Below are 22,388 nucleotides of genomic sequence, written 5' to 3' on the forward strand. Positions count from 1 at the left end.
GTTTTATGTAATTCTTTTGTTCCTCTTCTATTGAGCTTACGATCTCGTCACTTGGGTAAAAAATGTTTTTTTGTCATAGAAGTTATTTTTTAAATAACTTCTGGGGAGAATATCCCAGACAAGAAACAAGGGAACTGATGAGGATTGGTGGCTCTTTCCGAAACCTAGGTATTCCCTGCCTTACCCCCTGGTAAACATTACCATCGTTCTCCACTCATAAACAAACGTTGTTTTTATAAAAACAACAATAATGGGATTTTGCCTGACGATTTTGCAACAACAAAATACTATGCTATCCCAAACAAGCAAGCCAAACACTGTTCTATTAATAGACACAGGCACGGTCGACGAAGGGGTTTTTGTTGTAACAGACAAAACAAACTTACATGGTTATGTTACTTCGTTCAGGTTGAACGAAAGCATAACAAGTGGAGAAAGATGTAAATGTTTAAAGGTGCGGTTGTAAGATTTAGAAGATTTTCCAAAAGAATTTTAGTTTTATGTAATTCTTTTGTTCCTCTTCTATTGAGCTTACGATCTCGTCACTTGGGTAAAAAATGTTTTTTTTTTGTCATAGAAGTTATTTTTTAAATAACTTCTGGGGAGAATATCCCAGACAAGAATCAAGGGAACTGATGAGGATTGGTGGCTCTTTCCGAAACCTAGGTATTCCCTGCCTTACCCCCTGGTAAACATTACCATCGTTCTCCACTCATAAACAAACGTTGTTTTTATAAAAACAACAATAATGGGATTTTGCCTGACGATTTTGCAACAACAAAATACTATGGTATCCCAAACAAGCAAGCCAAACACTGTTCTATTAATAGACACAGGCACGGTCGACGAAGGGGTTTTTGTTGTAACAGACAAAACAAACTTACATGGTTGTGTTACTTCGTTCAGGTTGAACGAAAGCATAACAAGTGGAGAAAGATGTAAATGTTTAAAGGTGCGGTTGTAAGATTTAGAAGATTTTCCAAAAGAATTTTAGTTTTATGTAATTCTTTTGTTCCTCTTCTATTGAGCTTACGATCTCGTCACTTGGGTAAAAAATGTTTTTTGTCATAGAAGTTATTTTTTAAATAACTTCTGGGGAGAATATCCCAGACAAGAAACAAGGGAACTGATGAGGATTGATGGCTCTTTCCGAAACCTAGGTATTCCCTGCCTTACCACCTGGTAAACATTACCATCGTTCTCCACTCATAAACAAACGTTGTTTTTATAAAAACAACAATAATGGGATTTTGCCTGGCGATTTTGCAACAACAAAATACTATGGTATCCCAAACAAGCAAGCCAAACACTGTTCTATTAATAGACACAGGCACGGTCGACGAAGGGGTTTTTCTTGTAACAGACAAAACAAACTTACATGGTTATGTTACTTCGTTCAGGTTGAACGAAAGCATAACAAGTGGAGAAAGATGTAAATGTTTACAAGTGCGGTTGTAAGATTTAGAAGATTTTCCAAAAGAATTTTAGTTTTATGTAATTCTTTTGTTCCTCTTCGATTGAGCTTACGATCTCGTCACTTGGGTAAAAAATGTTTTTTGTCATAAAAGTTATTTTTTAAATAACTTCTGGGGAGAATATCCCAGACAAGAAACAAGGGAACTGATGAGGATTGGTGGCTCTTTCCGAAACCTAGGTATTCCCTGCCTTACCCCCTGGTAAACATTACCATCGTTCTCCACTCATAAACAAACGTTGTTTTTATAAAAACAACAATAATGGGATTTTGCCTGACGATTTTGCAACAACAGAATACTATGGTATCCCAAACAAGCAAGCCAATCACTGTTCTATACCTAAAAACTTTATTGTTAAATTCAAGAAACAGATTAACGACAATGAAAATAATGATTAATACAACTACCAATAATATGGAGGATAAAATTTCATCAAATCCTATATTATATCCTAAATTACCCGCATGAGGACATGCTATTCTCTTAAGGTTGGAGAAGTGACATATTCACCCTCACTCACAACTTATCCACCCTCATATTCAACATAGAAAATAAGAATTACGTAAACACAAAAATAAGAAGGAAATGCTGAGTAAGCAGGTTATAAGTTTCTATATAGTTGTCTTTAGGAATAATAATTGAAAATTCATTGTAGTCAGTTTTGGGAATTAATAAATAAAGGTTGTGTTGTTAACCATAGGTTAACAAACATAAAAAATATATTATTTTAACTTTAATGTTTTTTAAAAGGGTTTTCCGGGAAAACAATAGATAGATCGCGGATCGCGCCTTAGTAACCTCTTCAGAAAATAAGAGGTAAACCGGAGTTCTCAAAGTAGATCAGCGGCCGCGATGTAGTGTAAGAAACAGTTTAAAATAAAAACTTTAAGAGAACAGTAAAAGACATGAAAATAGAAGAAAGAGAAATGTACAGTGAAAATCTATATTTACAAAATAGTTAAAGAAAAACAAATAAATAAATAAACACAAAACAAAAAAAAAATATATAAAAATTTATAACTGTCATTGATAAACAAAATATAAAGTAAAAAAGAAAAAGATAAGCAACCAAAAAAAAAATAATAAAATAAAAAATAAAAGAGAAGGAGATCAACTGAGGACATCCAGCTATGTTGCAGATATAATCGTAAGATCATAATAATAAGTTATTAATTATTTTGCCTAAAATTAAAGAAATAGAAAGTATTAAGATTGCATAAATTTTTTTTACCACAAAAATTTTTTTCTACACTTAAATATTCATTATCTTGCTTCCTAAAAAGTGTCTTTCAATGCATTATTCGGACAAAAGGGACATTGGAACGCTAGAATACCAGACGATGACATTGTGTCAAGGTAATAGAAGTATAACAGAATTTTATCAATCTGTTTACCAGCAGCTTTCTCTTTACTTGACAAAGCCTCTTCTCTAGATCTGGAAGAAAGTAGCCTTTACGCCATGACAAACACCTACAGGGAAAAATCATTAGATGCGTTTTTAAGGGTTTTGTATGGAGATTTGCCGAAATTATTAAGCGTGCGCGAACCAACATCCTTGCCACAAGCATTACATATTTGTCTAAAGTTGGGCAACATGACATTTAGGAGAAATTATGCCCATGGACAATCCATCAGAAATAATGTACAAAAAGATAGGATCGGTACGGCGACTTTTAAAAATGAAAGAGAGTAAGAGAAGTAGAAAAGTCTTAATTAAATAGTTCATTTCTCAGAATGTAAATATTATCGAAATTAGGACAAACCATCTTTCGGAATATAATTAGAAGTTATTGGAGAACATCGTCAATCGGCATAAGAGTTTATTTGCAGGCCCTGACTAAAGCCTTACGTACACGACTAGGGTCGTAGGCGAGATAAGAACAACAACTAAAACCTCCGTTTATTCAAAAAAAAGAAACTTCGATCTTTTCTCGGTCTTTCGGGATACTACAGAATATTCATAAAAGGATAAACAAACATCGCAAAGCCAATTACGAAACTCTTACGAGGAGATGGAGGACTGATATCTAGAACAGAATCAAGCAAAAGGAAAATTAAAATGAACAATGAAACGAAACAAGCTATTGACAACTAGAAAAATGCCCTTGTATCGCTGGAAGTTATTTTGTCATATCCTGATTTTCAGAAAGAATTCCATTTGACGACAGATGCATCCAATGTTGCTATTGAGTCAGGGTGATAGACCTATTTCCTTCATTTCAAGAACATTAACAACATCAGAAGAGAGTTATGCGGCAAATGAAAAAGAGATGTTAGCCATAATATGGGCTTTAACCCATATAAGAAACTATCTATATGGATCAGCTAAGGTCAAAATTTACACCGACCATCAACCGCTAACTTATGCTTTGAGCATAAGTAGACATTCAATATCATAGACATTCTATATCGGTACCAGAATATGATACTGAAAGACTTATTTCAATTTTAAAGAGATACCTTAACTAATCGGTCATAAATTGCCGAATAAACTCCAGATTTATTATGTGAAAAATTCAAGAAATTTATCCACATCATTTTGTAAATTTTAAAATTCGCTTCACTCAAAATTTTGTCGGAATCTGATCAAGAAACGAGTATCTTAGAAAATCATAATCGTGCGCATAGAAATGCAATAGAAAATAAGATGCAAATATTGGTAAAAGCATATTTTCCCAGAATGTTCTCTAAAATTAAAAGAATATTAAAAATGTTTTCCACATGCAAGAGAAATAAATACGACAGACATCCAAGTCAACCAAGACTGAATGCCACATCAATACCAAACTACCCAGGTCAGGTTATTCATATTGATATTTTTTCAACAGATAGAAAATTAGTTTAGTAGACGTCCATAGATAAGTTCTCGAAATACGCTCAAACCAAGATTCTCCAATGAAAATCAATAGAGAATATTAGGAGACCTTTGAGAGATATTCTGTTTTTCTATGGAGTTCCCAAAACGGTTGTCATGGTCAACGAAAAATCATTGAATTGTGCAACCATACTTTTTATGATGAAAATTGAATTGGGAATAGAGGTTTTTACAACACCAACATACAAAAGTGAAGCCAATGGCCAAATTGAAAGATTTCACTCAACATTGGCCAAAATTTTGAGATGTTTCAAGGAGGAAGGTACTTGTAGGAATTTTGAGAAGCTTTTGGAACGATCCGTAAACGAATATTACCACCCAATACATTCTACAATCGGTAAGAAACCAGTAGATATGTTTTTCGGGAGGACTGTGGATTTTTCCCCAGGAAGCTATGAAAGGACAAGGGAAAATAATATCAAGATGATGAAAAGGAAACAGGAAAAGGATTTGAACTATCACAACAAAGAATTAACAAAAGACTTGGAACAAAATTATCCGAAAAATTCAAACGAGAGCTAGTAAGGAAAACAGACATTCAACCGTAGTGACCGAAAGTGGGGAGGGTCGTTCATAAAAACCATATAAATAACTACATTTTATTACATTTACTTACAGATTATTTCTGCTGCTTGGTTACTCTGTAGGAGAGTTCCAGATAATGGATTACTCTAACCCTAGACTAGTAGTGATCAATACGGGATCCGCGAAAATTCAGAACGGCGTGGTCAAACTTGTCCATACAATAGACTTGAGGCAGTATGAAAATTTGATAGAAACATTAGAAAATGGAATTGACATACGTGACAGCAACAATAGCTTACTATTACCTTACCTATCCTATTCCATATCCCAAATAAAATCCTGTCTATCCAGACTTAAATCCAAGACAATGACAAAAAGGTCTCTGGATTTTATTGGTAGCGCCTGGAAATGGTTAGCCGGTAGTCCGGACCACCATGATTTTGAAAAGATAACCTAAATAACGTCCTAGTTAACAATAACAACCAAATTGTAATAATTCAATTAACCATTGATAAAGTAAATCAAATTTAAAGATTACCAATAATATTTTTAAATTAATAGAAAGTAAAGATATGGAAGAAAAATTTTTAGATTTTAAGTATAAGCTGGAAATTGTTAAAGAAGGTTTGTCTAATATAGAATATGCTATTCATTGGGCCAAATCAAACATTGTAAATTCATTCATTTTTTCTAATACAGAGGTTAACACTTTAAGAGATATTTTTTATAATGATAACATACCATTTGCTAATATGGATGAGTTATTAAATTTTTCAAAAGTCAAAGTCGCTTCAAATCGTAATGAAATAATTTATATGGTTAATATTCCTACAACTAACAATGAAAATTGTGACAATTTGCTAATTTAATATGTAAGAAAAAATAATAAAGCAGTTATGACAATATTTAAAAATGTTTTAAGATGCAACGACAGGATATTTGGTATCAAGGTTTGTCTAATATAGAATATGCTATTCATTGGGCCAAATCAAACATTGTAAATTCATTCATTTTTTCTAATACAGAGGTTAACACTTTAAGAGATATTTTTTATAATGATAACATACCATTTGCTAATATGGATGAGTTATTAAATTTTTCAAAAGTCAAAGTCGCTTCAAATCGTAATGAAATAATTTATATGGTTAATATTCCTACAACTAACAATGAAAATTGTGACAATTTGCCAATTTAATATGTAAGAAAAAATAATAAAATAGTTATGACAATATTTAAAAATGTTTTAAGATGCAACGACAGGATATTTGGTATTAAGGTTTGTCTAATATAGAATATGCTATTCATTGGGCCAAATCAAACATTGTAAATTCATTCATTTTTTCTAATACAGAGGTTAACACTTTAAGAGATATTTTTTATAATGATAACATACCATTTGCTAATATGGATGAGTTATTAAATTTTTCAAAAGTCAAAGTCGCTTCAAATCGTAATGAAATAATTTATATGGTTAAAATTCCTACAACTAACAATGAAAATTGTGACAATTTGCTAATTTAATATGTAAGAAAAAATAATAAAATAGTTATGACAATATTTAAAAATGTTTTAAGATGTAACGACAGGATATTTGGTATTAAGAACGATAAGATAAGTATTTGTGAAATTAATAATATCCTAGACATAAGTAAATCTGGATGTATTTCAAATCTGCTAAGGAGTAAAACATCCCGCTGTACAACAACCAACGATGAACATGTGGCGCTAGTTGAATAAATTGACGACAGCATGATATTACTGAACGAGTACAAAGGGCAAATAGAAATCGACAATTCAACAATAAATATAGATGGCACCTTCATAATTCATCATCTGAATTCTACAGTTCGAGTTGGAAACCAAACATATTTAACAACTAAGGTCGCTCTTACCAAACCTCTTCCTGCCCTACTGCAGCCAAGTAGTTCTAGTATTCAAGAACAAGTGATAACTTTGGAAAGAATGGAAGCAGTAAATGTTAACAATACCCACATAATCGATAGACTAAAAATCGATAATAAAATAAATCTTACTATCAACATTGGATTGCTAAGGATCTTAATAATTTTGGCTACCATTATCTACTTTACAAAAAGGAGGAAAGGAAATGAAACTGCCAATAATGAAAATAATTCACCCAAAAGTAAACCGGAGTCCTTTAATGCAGACCAGGAAATAGAAATTGTGGAAAATGCTCAACTAAACATTCATTCAAAATCAAACATTTCATTACCATTAAGATTTTGTAACAGTAAGAAGGTTCATGACCTTCCATTCTTCTAAAATGTGGTTGCTCATGCGAGGACGCATGAACTTAGAGGGGGAGAAGTTAACGACGGAAACATAATCAGTTCAAACATAACAACAACAAGTCAAACCAACCAAACGTGCCAATGCTGTACCTGCCGATTTAGCAAGATTACGTTCCCAGCTGAAATCTAATCCACACGCGCAGCAAGAGCTCCAAATGTAACAGTATACACACGCGCAACAAGTGCATGAGTGAGTTGATGGTGGGAAATGCAGAATAAGCAGTTTATAAGTTGAAGAAGTTGTCGTTAGGAATAAAAATAGTAAATAATAATTGTAAGAATTGTAAAATTGTAATAATAATTAGGAATAATAATTGTAACGAACATAAAAAAATTATTGTTATTATTATATTGTGTATATTATTAAACTTAAACTTATTATATATATATATTATATATATATATATATATATATATATATATATATATATATATATATATATATATATATATATATATATATATATATATATATATATATATATATATATAAGTTAAGTTAATAACTTATTTCATAGAAGGCATACCAGATACTAAATTAAATAAGAGTATTTTGTACCAAGCAACAAGTCTCGATGACTTAAAAAAAAAACAAATTAAAAATATACGAGAAAATGCAAGGCGATGCGGGTCCACATTCATATAGGAGTTCTACAAAAAATGAGAACAAAAATGATAAAATGTCTGTCTGTTGTTTTAAATGTGGGGAAAAGGGACACGTTTCAAATCAATGCAATGTCCCAGGGACGAAATGTTTCAAGTGCAAAGGCTTAGGACACAAATACTTCGAGGCAAAGTTGGCACTAAAGAACATGTCAAAGAAGAAAAACCCAATTTATATATATATATATATATATATATATATATATATAATATATATATATATATATATATATATATATAATATATATATATTATATATATATATATATATATATATATATATATTATATATATATATATATATTATATATGCGGGTTTTAAAGTATATATGTTTAGGTAGTTGTCGTTAGGAATAAAATTTTTTCCTAACGACAACTTCCTAAACTATATACTTTAAAACCCGCATCCCCGCATATATATATACTATATATATTATATTATATATATATATATATATAATATATATATATATATATATAGATATATAATATATAATAAAGAAAGATATATAATATATATATATATATATATAATATATCTTCTTTATTAAATTGGGTTTTTCTTCTTTGACATGTTCTTTAGTGCCAACTTTGCACTCGAAGTATTTGTGTCCTAAGCCTTTGCACTTGAAACATTTCGTCCCTGGGACATTGCATTGATTTGAAACGTGTCCCTTTTCCCCACATTTAAAACAACGGACAGACATTTTATCATTTTTGTTCTCATTTTTAGTAGAACTCCTATATGAATGTGGACCCGCATCGCCTTGCATTTTCTCGTATATTTTTAATTTGTTTTTTTTTTTTAAGTCATCGAGACTTGTTGCTTGGTACAAAATACTCTTATTTAATTTAGTATCTGGTATGCCTTCTATGAAATAAGTTATTAAACTTTCATCATCCAAATTTATAGGTTGACCAATATCCATAAGGACTATAAAGGTATTCTCGTAAACTTTCGGTTTGTTTCTTTTTTCGGCTGGATAAATTTCTATGAACGTCAACGGAAGCCTGTTTCAGCGACAACCAATTTTTTACGCTAGGTTGACTCCTAACAAACATTTTGGCGGCCCCAGTCAACAGTTGCTTTCCATACATAAACTTCCTTAAGTTATCCCACCCAACTGTGCATGCGCAATCTTCAAACTCCCTAAGCCATTGATCAACAGTTGGCAATTGGTCACCACTAACACTTGAGACCGAGTCTTGAATATCTCTCAAAGTGCCATGTCCAACAGCCGATGATGCTTCCCCATAATCAGAGTCGTCGTCAGGCGAAGAATGACCATAATGTTCAAGGAGACGGGCCTGCAGTTCACATTTCTCTCCACTTTTTGGTAAATTAAGCTGATCCAGTTTTTCCCTAAAACCTTCAACAGTAAGAGTTGCTATTTCTTTTTTATCCATATTTTCGACAATATTTCACCAAAAAGTCGAAACTAAGTATTCTACGAGATACTTACAAGCTAATATCAAAATAAAATTGCTTCAAAGTAAGAATAAAACTCCAATGACAATTAGACTCTTCCCCCAATAATTATCCTAAAATAAAAACGAACACACTAACACTTCTGTTTTACAACTGCTTGCCGTTAGGCGACAATAACAAAAAAATGATGCGATCGATCACTCTAAATAAACAAAAAATTAAAAATTCTGTTCGTTCGCAACACAATGCATACAATTTCACCCTACCTCAATTTAATGCGTAATACGGAATGCTTCTTTTTACATCATCTAAATATAAAGTCTAACATATCAACTCATAACATGTACTGTTATTCTTACTCATCCACATCGATTCTTCTCGTAGATCAGCTCCACTCATTCCCTTGTCAAAGCAAATTTTGGGGTCGAAATTGCTATTCTTCTTGTTGTTGGTTTTTTGCGCACAATCAGCATTCGTATGATTGTTGTTGTCTTCTTACTGTACCCTTGGTGATGTTATGTATGCGCACTTAGCATCCATTGTTGTTGTTGTTGTTGTCGTCTTCTTACTATGCTTTGGGTAATGTTATGCATGCGCCCTAGCATTCATACGTATTTTGTTCTTATTTTATGGCCTTCAATTTCAATAGAAGGGTGACAATCAACGGTCTGTTTTACGACGCACACACAAGAGTGTTGTTGTGAAAATATGCACAGGCAGTTCTCATAATTCTTCAATATCTTTGAAATGATCATTAGCAGCTTTCGTCAGCCAAGTTTTAATATTTTGATGCACACAACATTGTTGTTGTAAGGTCTATGCATACACAGTTGTTGTAGATATTCTACTTCTTTACTTCATAAACCAATTAGGCCAGCCAAAGGGCTATTTTATGATTTCGACGCACAAACAAGATTTTCGTTGTAAAGTCCCAAAAGAAGTTTTGTCGAGCTTCAAACTCTTTGTAATTATCATTGGCAGATTACATCAGAAATTTTTCTTAGTTATACATTTCACATTCAAATTTTATAGATCTCTTGTATTTAAATTGATTGTTTCACTTTCTATATGGTTTTGATTTTCAATGTTCTTCAATTGGTTTCTGTGTTCACTTCACTTTTTATTGTTTGAACCGGTTGAGAGCCTAAATATGTAGGTTTACATGAGTTTTGTTACCTTAGGTTTGATTACCATGAGCAATAGAAACACTTAATTGTTTATTTTAGTTTCTGTACATTTATTACTTATTATTATTTAGGTTCATTATATCAATAAATGAAGTTTAAAATGTTTACAGTTCACGGTTTTATTAGATTGCATGAATTTAATGTTTCTTAACTTCTAACTTAAAAAACTTCTAAAATCTTTAAGCTGTTACAACACTAAACACTTCTACTCTGTGCACGAACGAATATATGAATGTCTGTTCCCTGTAAACTTAATATATATATATATATGTATATATATATATATATATATATATATATTACCAGCAATTATTACAGTATATACTCCTAAACTTGTACAACATAAAAAAAATAATAAACCTAAATTAAAAGAAAATAATTGAATAAATAAAGGTATACATATTCATACCAATAAAGATAAAAATAATGAAAAAATAGGAGAATAATAATAAGAAATATAATTTAATAATAAAGGATAAGTTTGTTCCTTAGTAAATAATTTAATTGCATCACAAAAAGGAATTCCTATAATTCCTACCTTACGAATTTAAATGCAACCTAATACCTTCCGTTCTAAAAGTGTCACAAATGCAACTCTTACTAAAACACAAATTACTAATAATAAACTACCAATAATAAATAATAAATTTTCTAAATAAAACATGTACTGTTTGTAATATAAATTACATATATAAATTCTAAATTTATTGCACTAATCTGCCAAAATAGTAAATTAATTATATTCAATTATAAAAATAATAATTTATCAAATATTAGGTCCTTTCGTACTGAAATATTTTAATTTTTTAAAGATAGAAACCAACCTGGCTTACACTGGTTTGAACTCAGATCATGTAAGAATTTAAAAGTCGAACAGACTTAACCTTTTAGCGGCTACACCAAAATATATCTCTTAATCCAACATCGAGGTCGCAATCTTTTTTATCGATATGAACTCTCCAAAAAAATTACGCTGTTATCCCTAAAGTAACTTAAATTTTTAATCGTTAATAACGGATCAATTATTCATAAATTAATGATTTAATTAATTAAAAGTTTTTTAAATTTTAATATCACCCCAATAAAATATTATCAACAATCACAACAAAAAAAAAAAAAATCCACAAAATTGTAATTATCTAAATATAAAGATTTATAGGGTCTTCTCGTCTTTTAAATTTATTTTAACTTTTTGACTAAATAATAAAATTCTATTATAAATTTTTATGAAACAGTTAATATCCCGTCCAACCATTCATACCAGCCTTCAATTAAAAGACTAATGATTATGCTACCTTTGCACAGTTAGGATACTGCGGCCATTTAAAATAATTCAGTGGGCAGGTTAGACTTTTTAGATAATTCAAAAAGACATGTTTTTGTTAAACAGGCGAACATTAATTTTGCCGAGTTCTTTATAAAAACTTTTCATATAAACTTATTTATACATAAATATATACTAATTTTATCATTATTACTTCATTTTTAAAATCAAAATGAATACTTTAATAAAAAATTAAAATTTAAATAAATAATTAACATTTATAAAATAAATTATAACACTTTTGCTAATAATAACTATTCTAAATCTATATTTATTATATTATTTAAATATTTTTAATAATTTATTTTACAGCTTATCCCATAAAATATTAAAATTAAATAATTATTTAATTAATTTAACTAACTAAATAATATAAAATTTCTAAATTAAATTTATTTCTTAAAGAACTAGATACCTTAAAAACGAATAACATTTCATTTCTAATATATTATTAAAAATAATTTTGCCACATTAACTTTCATAATATATTAACTCTTTTAAAATCGAGAAAATTAAATATTTAATTTTTATTTGATAAACCCTGATACACAAGGTACAATAAATTAAATTTTCTTTTAAAATAATAATTTTTCAAATTATTTCAATTTCTTTCACAATACTAATTCACTATAATTAAATTTATTTTTTCTTTATAAAATACTAAAACATAATCAATTTATAATTATTTTTAATAAAATAGATAAAAAACAATAAAAATTAATAAATAAAATCTAATCAGTTTATATTGATTTGCACAAAAATCTTTTCAATGTAAATGAAATGCTTTACTGAATAAGCTTTAAATTGCATTCTAGATACACTTTCCAGTACATCTACTATGTTACGACTTATGTTATCTTAGTAATAAGAGTGACGGGCGATGTGTACATATTTTAGAGCTAAAATCAAATCTTAATCTTTATAATTTTACTATCAAATCCACCCATGTAACCCATTTCTACTTAAATATAAGCTACACCTTGATCTGATATATTTTCTTTTATAAAATTTTGAAAATTAACATTCTTATAAAATATTCTAATAACGACGGTATATAAACTAAACAAATTTAAGTAAGGTCCATCGTGGATTATAGAACAGGTTCCTCTGAATAGACTAAAATACCGCCAAATTGTTTAAGTTTCAAGAACATAACTACTACTACCTAAGTAATTCCTTTTACATTTTAAATAATAGGGTATCTAATCCTAGTTTATTATTAAAATTTTTAAGCTTCAATTAATTATTTAAAAAACAATTTATAATTTAAAAATTTCACCTAATAAATTATATTTTATTTTAAATTAAACAATTTAACTTTTACTGAAAAAAATTATTTGCATTATTCGTATAACCGCGGCTGCTGGCACAAATTTAGCCAATACTCTTTAATATTACTATTTGTAGATTTCTCTAATTAATAATACTAATTACTGCGAATATAAATTATTTTATTTATTATTAAAATAAATAAAAATTCATACAAAAATTTACATATAAATTAAACTAATAATAAATTTTTAAGCTAAAATAAAACTTTAAACTTAATTTATAAAAATTTTTAAAATTATTTAAAATTTAAAAATTTAAATTAAAACATAAAAATTAGAATTATTAATAATAAATATTATTAAATAATATAAAATTGGTAATTACTCACGCAAATTTTGAATCAATTAATTAATCATATTTATAATTTTATTAAATAATAAATATTAATAAATTTATTCATTATTAATATTTTACATAATATACCCCTATATAATTTTATAAAATATTAATAATATAAAATAAATGTTATTTTTTACATAAAAAAACGAATTATATCCCCTAATATAATTATATTTTAATAATTTTTTATAAAAAAAATAAATTTTTTTTTAAATATAATAATTTAATAAATAATTAAATATAGTAGACAAATAATTTATAAATATGAATTAATTATATTTTATAAAATAAATCAAAATTAAATTTTTAAATTTTTAAAAAATTTTTTTTATAAAATAAATCAAAATTAAATTTTTAGATTTAAAAAAAATTTTTTTTTTAAACAAAATCTCGATTTTTTTTTAAAATTTTAAAATTATAAATATTTTTTAATGTAATTATTTTTTTTCTAATTGATTTATTATATTTTAATAATATATAATTTGTACAATAATAGGTCTCTATTTTATATTGAGCATTACAAAATCTGAAATTTAGTCTATATACTATATTTGTTATTTATCTATGTATATATAAATATTTAATTGATTAATAGATAGATTTTAATCTAGGTATCTATATCTATATATATATATATATATATATATATATATATATATATATATATATATATATATATATATTAATAAATATTTAATTAATTAATAGATGAATATTAATCCAAATCAAAAAAAAATTCACAACCATTCAATTAAGCATAATAGTACGATTAATCTTGATTATTCAGGTATTTATCTATAAATGGTTATCTAATGTCTAATATTAGTATACATTATATAAATAATTATATATTAATAAGTAATTATATTATATAAATAAAATATATATTATTATATAATTTATATAATTATATTCCCTATTATTGTATATAAGATTGTATTAATATGTAATTTTATATAGAGAAATATATATATATATATATATATCTATATATATATATATATATATATATATATATATATATATATATATATATATATATATATATATATATATATATAGGTATGCATAAATTAATTATCTACATTAATTTTTTACTTATTTTTTTAAAAAAATAAAAAAATTATCCTTATACATTAATACTTTAAATCTAAAAATTACTATTTTTAATTATATAAATTGATTAATTAATAAAAAAAATTATAAATTTTTCTCAAAAATTATGTATAAATATAGAAAAAAAAGAGCCTCATTGCATTGAATGAATTGCCTGATAAAAGGGTTACCTTGATAGGGTAAATTATATAATTAATATTACATTCATTATATTTAATAGAATTAAACTATTTCTAAAAGTATCAAAAACTTTTGTGCATCGTACACCAAAATATACATTATAAAAAGATAAGCTAATTAAGCTACTGGGCTCATACCCCATTTATAAAGGTTCTAATCCTTTTCTTTTTAATTTTTAATAATTCATCAAAAATTATATTTTTAACTATTTTAATAATAGGATCTTTAATTGCACTTTCAGCAAACTCTTGAATAGGAGCCTGAATAGGTTTAGAAATTAATTTGTTAGCTTTTATCCCCCTAATAAGAGATAATAAATTAATATCTACAGAAGCATCTTTAAAGTACTTTTTAACTCAAGCACTAGCTTCTTCAGTATTTTTATTTGCCGTAATTTTATTTTTACTTAATACTGGTAAAAATAATGCAAATTTAATAGAAATAATTATTCTTTCTTCTTTATTATTAAAGAGAGGTTCTGCTCCTTTCCATTTTTGATTTCCTAATGTAATAGAAGGATTATCATGAATTAATGCATTAATTTTAATAACTTGACAAAAAAATTGCTCCGTTAATATTAATTTCTTATGTAATTTTTAAGCCATTAGTTATTATCAGAATTATTTTATCAAGTTTAATTGGTGCATTAGGAGGTTTAAATCAAACTTCTTTACGTAAATTAATAGCTTATTCTTCAATTAATCATTTAGGATGAATATTAGCTGCAATATATAATAGAAATATTTGATTAGTATATTTTTTATTTTACACATTTTTAACATTTTCAATAGTGTTAATATTTAATATGTTTAAAATATCTTATATTAATCAATTATTTTCTTTATTTTTTCATGAAAAAAGAATTAAATTTTTCTTATTTTTTAATCTTCTTTCATTAGGAGGATTACCCCCATTTTTAGGACTCTTACCAAAAATATTTGTAATTCAATCTTTAACTATAAATAATCAATTATTTTTATTAACTTTTATAGTAATAATAACATTAATTACTTTATATTTTTATATCCGATTATGTTATAGTGCTTTTATATTAAACTATTATGAAAATTTGAGTTTTGCCTTGTTAAGGCGAAGATCATATGTTTTATGATTTATGTGTTTGTTTTCTCTTTCGAGACGAGCTTAATGATCAGGAATTTGCAGTGAAAAGGAAAGCCAGATAGACACTATCACACACTCACCACTATGCGACGCGTTTCGCCGTTGGTTAAGAGGCTCATCAGGCATATTTGGTGTGGATGATGGCTTACAAGGGCCGTTCTCTGGAAAGTAGTATATATTTCGAACTTATTGCAAATTAGCATATGCGAATTATACACTAGAAACTCTCCAGGTTCGACTCAAGTTCTATTGGCAGATCTTTTTTCACAGCAACGTTTTGTTTTTTGTAGTGATGGATTTTTTGTCCACAACAACTACATTGCTTCCAATGCATACACTTGTTTTAGTGCTGCTTTAGGAAGACGGGTTAATGGCTCTGAACGTAGAGACGACAACTTCTAGTTGGCTGCACACCGAGGTCCGCGGTTCAAATCCCACAGCCAGGCTCGGCTGAATTTTGAGTTTTGCCTTGTTAAGGCGAAGATCATATGTTTTATGATTTATGTGTTTGTTTTCTCTTTCGAGACGAGCTTAATGATCAGGAATTTGCAGTGAAAAGGAAAGCCAGATAGACACTATCACACACTCACCACTATGATCTTCGCCTTAACAAGGCAAAACTCAAAAATTCAGCCGAGCCTGGCAGTGGGATTTGAACCGCGGACCTCTGTGTGCAGCCAACTAGAAGTTGTCGTCTCTACGTTCAGAGCCATTAACCCGTCTTCCTAAAGCAGCACTAAAACAAGTGTATGCATTGGAAGCAATGTAGTTGTTGTGGACAAAAAATCCATCACTACAAAAACAAAACTTTGCTGTGAAAAAGATCTGCCAATAGAACTTGAGTCGAACCTGGAGAGTTTCTAGTGTATAATTCGCATATGCTAATTTGCAATAAGTTCGAAATATATACTACTTTCCAGAGAACGGCCCTTGAAAGCCATCATCCACACCAAATATGCCTGATGAGCCGCTTAACCAACGGCGAAACGCGTCGCATAGTGGTGAGTGTGTGATAGTGTCTATCTGGCTTTCCTTTTCACTGCAAATTCCTGATCATTAAGCTCGTCTCGAAAGAGAAAACAAACACATAAATCATAAAACATATGATCTTCGCCTTAACAAGGCAAAACTCAAAAATTCAGCCGAGCCTGGCTGTGGGATTTGAACCGCGGACCTCGGTGTGCAGCCAACTAGAAGTTGCCGTCTCTACGTTCAGAGCCATTAACCCGTCTTCCTAAAGCAGCACTAAAACAAGTGTATGCATTGGAAGCAATGTAGTTGTTGTGGACAAAAAATCCATCACTACAAAAACAAAACTTTGCTGTGAAAAAGATCTGCCAATAGAACTTGAGTCGAACCTGGGGAGTTTCTAGTGTATAATTCGCATATGCTAATTTGCAATAAGTTCGAAATATATACTACTTTCCAGAGAACGGCCCTTGTAAGCCATCATCCACACCAAATATGCCTGGTGAGTGTGTGATAGTGTCTATCTGGCTTTCCTTTTCACTGCAAATTCCTGATCATTAAGCTCGTCTCGAAAGAGAAAACAAACACATAAATCATAAAACATATGATCTTCGCCTTAACAAGGCAAAACTCAAAAATTCAGCCGAGCCTGGCTGTGGGATTTGAACCGCGGAACTCGGTGTGCAGCCAACTAGAAGTTGCCGTCTCTACGTTCAGAGCCATTAACCCGTCTTCCTAAAGCAGCACTAAAACAAGTGTATGCATTGGAAGCAATGTAGTTGTTGTGGACAAAAAATCCATCACTACAAAAACAAAACTTTGCTGTGAAAAAGATCTGCCAATAGAACTTGAGTCGAACGTGGAGAGTTTCTAGTGTATAATTCGCATATGCTAATTTGCAATAAGTTCGTAATATATACTACTTTCCAGAGAACGGCCCTTGTAAGCCATCATCCACACCAAATATGCCTGATGAGCCGCTTAACCAACGGCGAAACGCGTCGCATAGTGGTGAGTGTGTGATAGTGTCTATCTGGCTTTCCTTTTCACTGCAAATTCCTGATCATTAAGCTCGTCTCGAAAGAGAAAACAAACACATATTATGAAAATAGTTGAATAACATTTTCATATTATAAGTCTTCAAATATAAAGCTTTTATTAACTTTTTCTTATATTTCAACTTTTGGGTTATTTTTAACTTCTTCCTTATATTTCTTTTTTTAAGGCTTTAAGTTAAATAAACTAATAGCCTTCAAAGCTATCAATATAAGAATAATCTTTTAAGCCTTAGTAAAGCTAATTGATTAAAGAGAAAAATTCTCATAAATAAATTTACAATATATTGCCTAAACTTCAGCCATTTAATCGGCAACAATGGTTATTTTCTACTAATCATAAAGATATTGGTACTTTATATTTTATCTTTGGAGCATGATCTGGTATAGTAGGAACATCATTAAGAATTTTGATTCGAGCTGAATTAGGACACCCTGGTGCTCTAATTGGAGACGATCAAATTTATAATGTCATTGTAACAGCTCATGCTTTTATTATAATTTTCTTTATAGTAATACCTATTATAATTGGAGGGTTTGGAAATTGATTAGTTCCTTTAATATTAGGAGCTCCAGATATAGCATTCCCTCGAATGAATAATATAAGTTTTTGATTATTACCTCCTGCATTAACTCTATTATTAGTAAGAAGTATAGTAGAAAAGAGAGCTGGAACAGGTTGAACTGTTTATCCACCTTTATCATCAATTATTGCTCATGGTGGAGCTTCAGTTGATTTAGCTATTTTCTCTCTTCACTTAGCAGGAATTTCTTCAATTTTAGGAGCAGTAAATTTTATTACAGCTGTAATTAACATACGATCAACAGGAATTACATTTGATCGAATACCTTTATTTGTATGATCAGTTGTAATTACTGCATTATTATTATTATCTCTTCCTGTTCTTGCTGGAGCTATTACTATACTATTAACTGATCGAAATTTAAATACTTCATTCTTTGATCCAGCTGGAGGAGCTGATCCAATTCTTTATCAACACTTATTCTGATTCTTTGGACATCCAGAAGTTTATATTTTAATTTTACCTGGATTTATGGATTATGATTTATTGTATGAGCTCATCATATATTTACTGTTGGAATAGACGTTGATACTCGAGCTTACTTCACTTCAGCTACAATAATTATTGCTGTACCTACTGGAATTAAGATTTTTAGTTGATTAGCTACATTATACGGAACTCAATTAACTTATTCTCCAGCTATTTTATGAGCTTTAGGATTCGTATTCTTATTTACTGTAGGAGGTTTAACAGGAGTAGTATTAGCTAACTCATCTGTTGATATTATTTTACATGATACATATTATGTAGTTGCTCATTTCCATTATGTACTTTCTATAGGAGCTGTATTTGCTATTTTAGCAGGATTTGTACATTGATATCCTCTATTTACTGGATTAACTCTAAATAATAAGCTTTTAAAAAGTCCATTTTTATATTATATTTATTGGAGTAAATTTAACATTCTTCCCTCAACATTTCTTAGGATTAGCTGGAATGCCTCGACGATATTCTGATTATCCTGATGCTTATACAGCATGAAATGTAATATCAACAATCGGTTCAACAATTTCATTATTAGGAATTTTATATTTATTCTATATTATCTGAGAAAGATTAGTATCTCAACGATAAGTAATTTTCCCAATTCAATTAAATTCATCAATTGAATGATTACAAAATACTCCACCTGCTGAACACAGATATAATGAATTGCCTTTACTAACTAATTTCTAATATGGCAGATTAGTGCAATGGATTTAAGCTCCATATATAAAGTATTTTACTTTTATTAGAAACTAATGTCAACATGAGCAAATTTAGGTTTACAAGATAGTTCTTCTCCATTAATAGAACAATTAATTTTTTTTATGATCATGCATTAATAATTTTAGTAATAATTACAGTATTAGTCGGATATTTAATGTTTACATAATTTTTTTTAACAAATATGTTAATCGTTATTTATTACATGGACAAACAATTGAAATTATTTGAACTATTTTACCTGCAATTATTTTATTATTCATTGCTTTCCCTTCTTTACGATTATTATACTTATTAGATGAAATTAATGAACCATCAGTTCATCAGTTCAGTTCAGTAAAGGCTATTGGTCATCAATGATACTGAAGTTATGAATATTCAGATTTTAATAATGTTGAATTTGATTCTTATATAATTCCTACAAATGAATTACCAGTAGACGGATTTCGTTTATTAGATGTAGATAATCGAGTAGTTTTACCAATAAATTCTCAAATTCGAATTGTAGTAACTGCTGCTGATGTAATTCATTCATGAACTGTTCCTGCTTTAGGTGTAAAGGTTGATGGTACTCCTGGTCGTCTAAATCAAACTAATTTCTTAATTAATCGACCAGGTTTATTCTATGGACAATGTTCAGATATTTGTGGAGCTAATCATAGTTTTATACCAATTGTAATTGAAAGTATTCCTGTAAATTATTTTATTAAGTGAATTTCTAAAAATAATTCTTCATTAGATGACTGAAAGCAAGTACTGGTCTCTTAAAGCCATTTTATAGTAAATTAGCACTTACTTCTAATGAAAAAATTAGTTAAAAATAAAACATTAGTTTGTCAAACTAAAATTATTAATTTATTAATATTTTTTAATCCCTCAAATAGCACCAATTGGTTGATTAAGCTTATTTATTATCTTTTCAATTACATTTGTAATTTTTAATGTAATAAATTACTATTCATATATTCCTTCAATACCTAAATCAAATTTAAGTAATAAAACTCATTCAACAAAGTCATTAAATTGAAAATGATAACAAATTTATTCTCTGGTTTTGACCCTTCATCAAGTATTTTTAATCTTTCATTAAATTGATTAAGAACTTTTTTAGGAATTTTAATAATTCCATCAATATACTGACTTATACCATCTCGATATCACATTTTTTGAAATAATATTTTATTAACACTTCATAAGGAATTTAAGACTTTACTTGGTCCTATAGGAGCAAACGGTTCTACATTTATTTTCGTTTCATTATTTTCTATAATTTTATTTAATAATTTTATAGGATTATTTCCATATATTTTTACAAGTACAAGTCATTTAACTTTAACTCTAACTCTAGCTCTTCCTTTATGATTAAGTTTTATATTATATGGATGAATTAACAATACTCAACATATATTTGCTCATTTAGTTCCTCAAGGAACTCCAGCTATTTTAATACCATTTATAGTATGCATTGAAACTATTAGTAATGTAATTCGACCAGGAACTTTATCTGTTCGATTAACAGCTAATATAATTGCTGGACATTTACTTCTTACTCTTTTAGGAAATACAGGACCTTCTTTATCTATAGTATTAATTAGTTTTTTAATTATTACATTATTAGTTTTAGAATCAGCAGTTGCAATAATTCAATCATATGTATTTGCTGTTCTAAGAACATTATATTCTAGAGAAGTTAATTAATGTCAACACATTCAAATCACCCATTTTATTTAGTAGATTATAGTCCATGACCATTAACAGCATCAATTGGAGCTATAACAACAGTTGCAGGAATAGTAAAATGATTTCATCAATATGATAATTCATTATTCTTATTAGGAAATGTTATTACAATTTTAACTGTATATCAATGATGACGAGATGTTTCTCGAGAAGGAACATATCAAGGTCTTCATACACTTTCTGTTACTACAGGTTTACGATGAGGAATAATTTTATTTATTCTTTCAGAAGTTTTATTTTTCATTTCATTTTTTTGAGCATTTTTCCATAGTAGTTTATCTCCTTCAATTGAATTAGGAGCAATATGACCACCTTTAGGAATTACTCCTTTCAATCCATTCCAAATTCCTTTAGTAAATACTGTAATTTTATTAACTTCTGGAATTACTGTAACTTGAGCTCATCATAGTTTAATGGAAGGTAATCATTCACAAACTACACAAGGATTATTTTTTACACTACTATTAGGAATCTACTTCACAATTCTTCAAGCTTATGAATACATTGAAGCTCCATTCACAATTGCAGATTCAGTTTACGATTCTACTTTCTTTATAGCAACAGGATTTCATGGTCTTCATGTATTAATTGGAACAACTTTTTTAATTGCTTTTTTAGGTCGACATTTAAATAACCACTTTTCAAAAAATCACCACTTTGGATTTGAAGCTGCTGCTTGATATTGACATTTTGTTGATATTGTTTGAGTATTCCTTTATGTATCTATTTACTGATGAGGAGGATAATTTATTATCTATATAGTATAAAAAGTATATTTGACTTCCAATCATATGGTCTATTATTAATAGTATAGATAATCTTTTCAATTTTAACAATTAGTTCAATCCTTCTATTAATTTCTAAAGTAGTAATACTTTTAGCTTCAATTTTATCTAAAAAAAACAATTGTAGATCGTGAAAAAGCTTCACCATTCGAATGTGGATTTGACCCAAA

At 28.5% G+C, this 22,388-nt stretch overlaps 1 protein-coding gene and 1 pseudogene across 10 annotated transcripts in view; one reads left to right on the forward strand and one right to left on the reverse strand.

Annotated features, from left to right (window-relative positions):
- LOC109613610 (uncharacterized) overlaps positions 1 to 22,388 on the reverse strand; it is an 873,804-nt gene that overhangs the window by 390,311 nt on the left and 461,105 nt on the right. The window lies entirely within an intron of this gene.
- LOC131804228 (cytochrome c oxidase subunit 2-like) lies at positions 19,729 to 20,426 on the forward strand (annotated as a pseudogene).

This window comes from Musca domestica, unplaced genomic scaffold, assembly GCF_030504385.1.
Source record: "Musca domestica strain aabys unplaced genomic scaffold, Musca_domestica.polishedcontigs.V.1.1 4, whole genome shotgun sequence".
NCBI lineage: Eukaryota > Metazoa > Arthropoda > Insecta > Diptera > Muscidae > Musca > Musca domestica.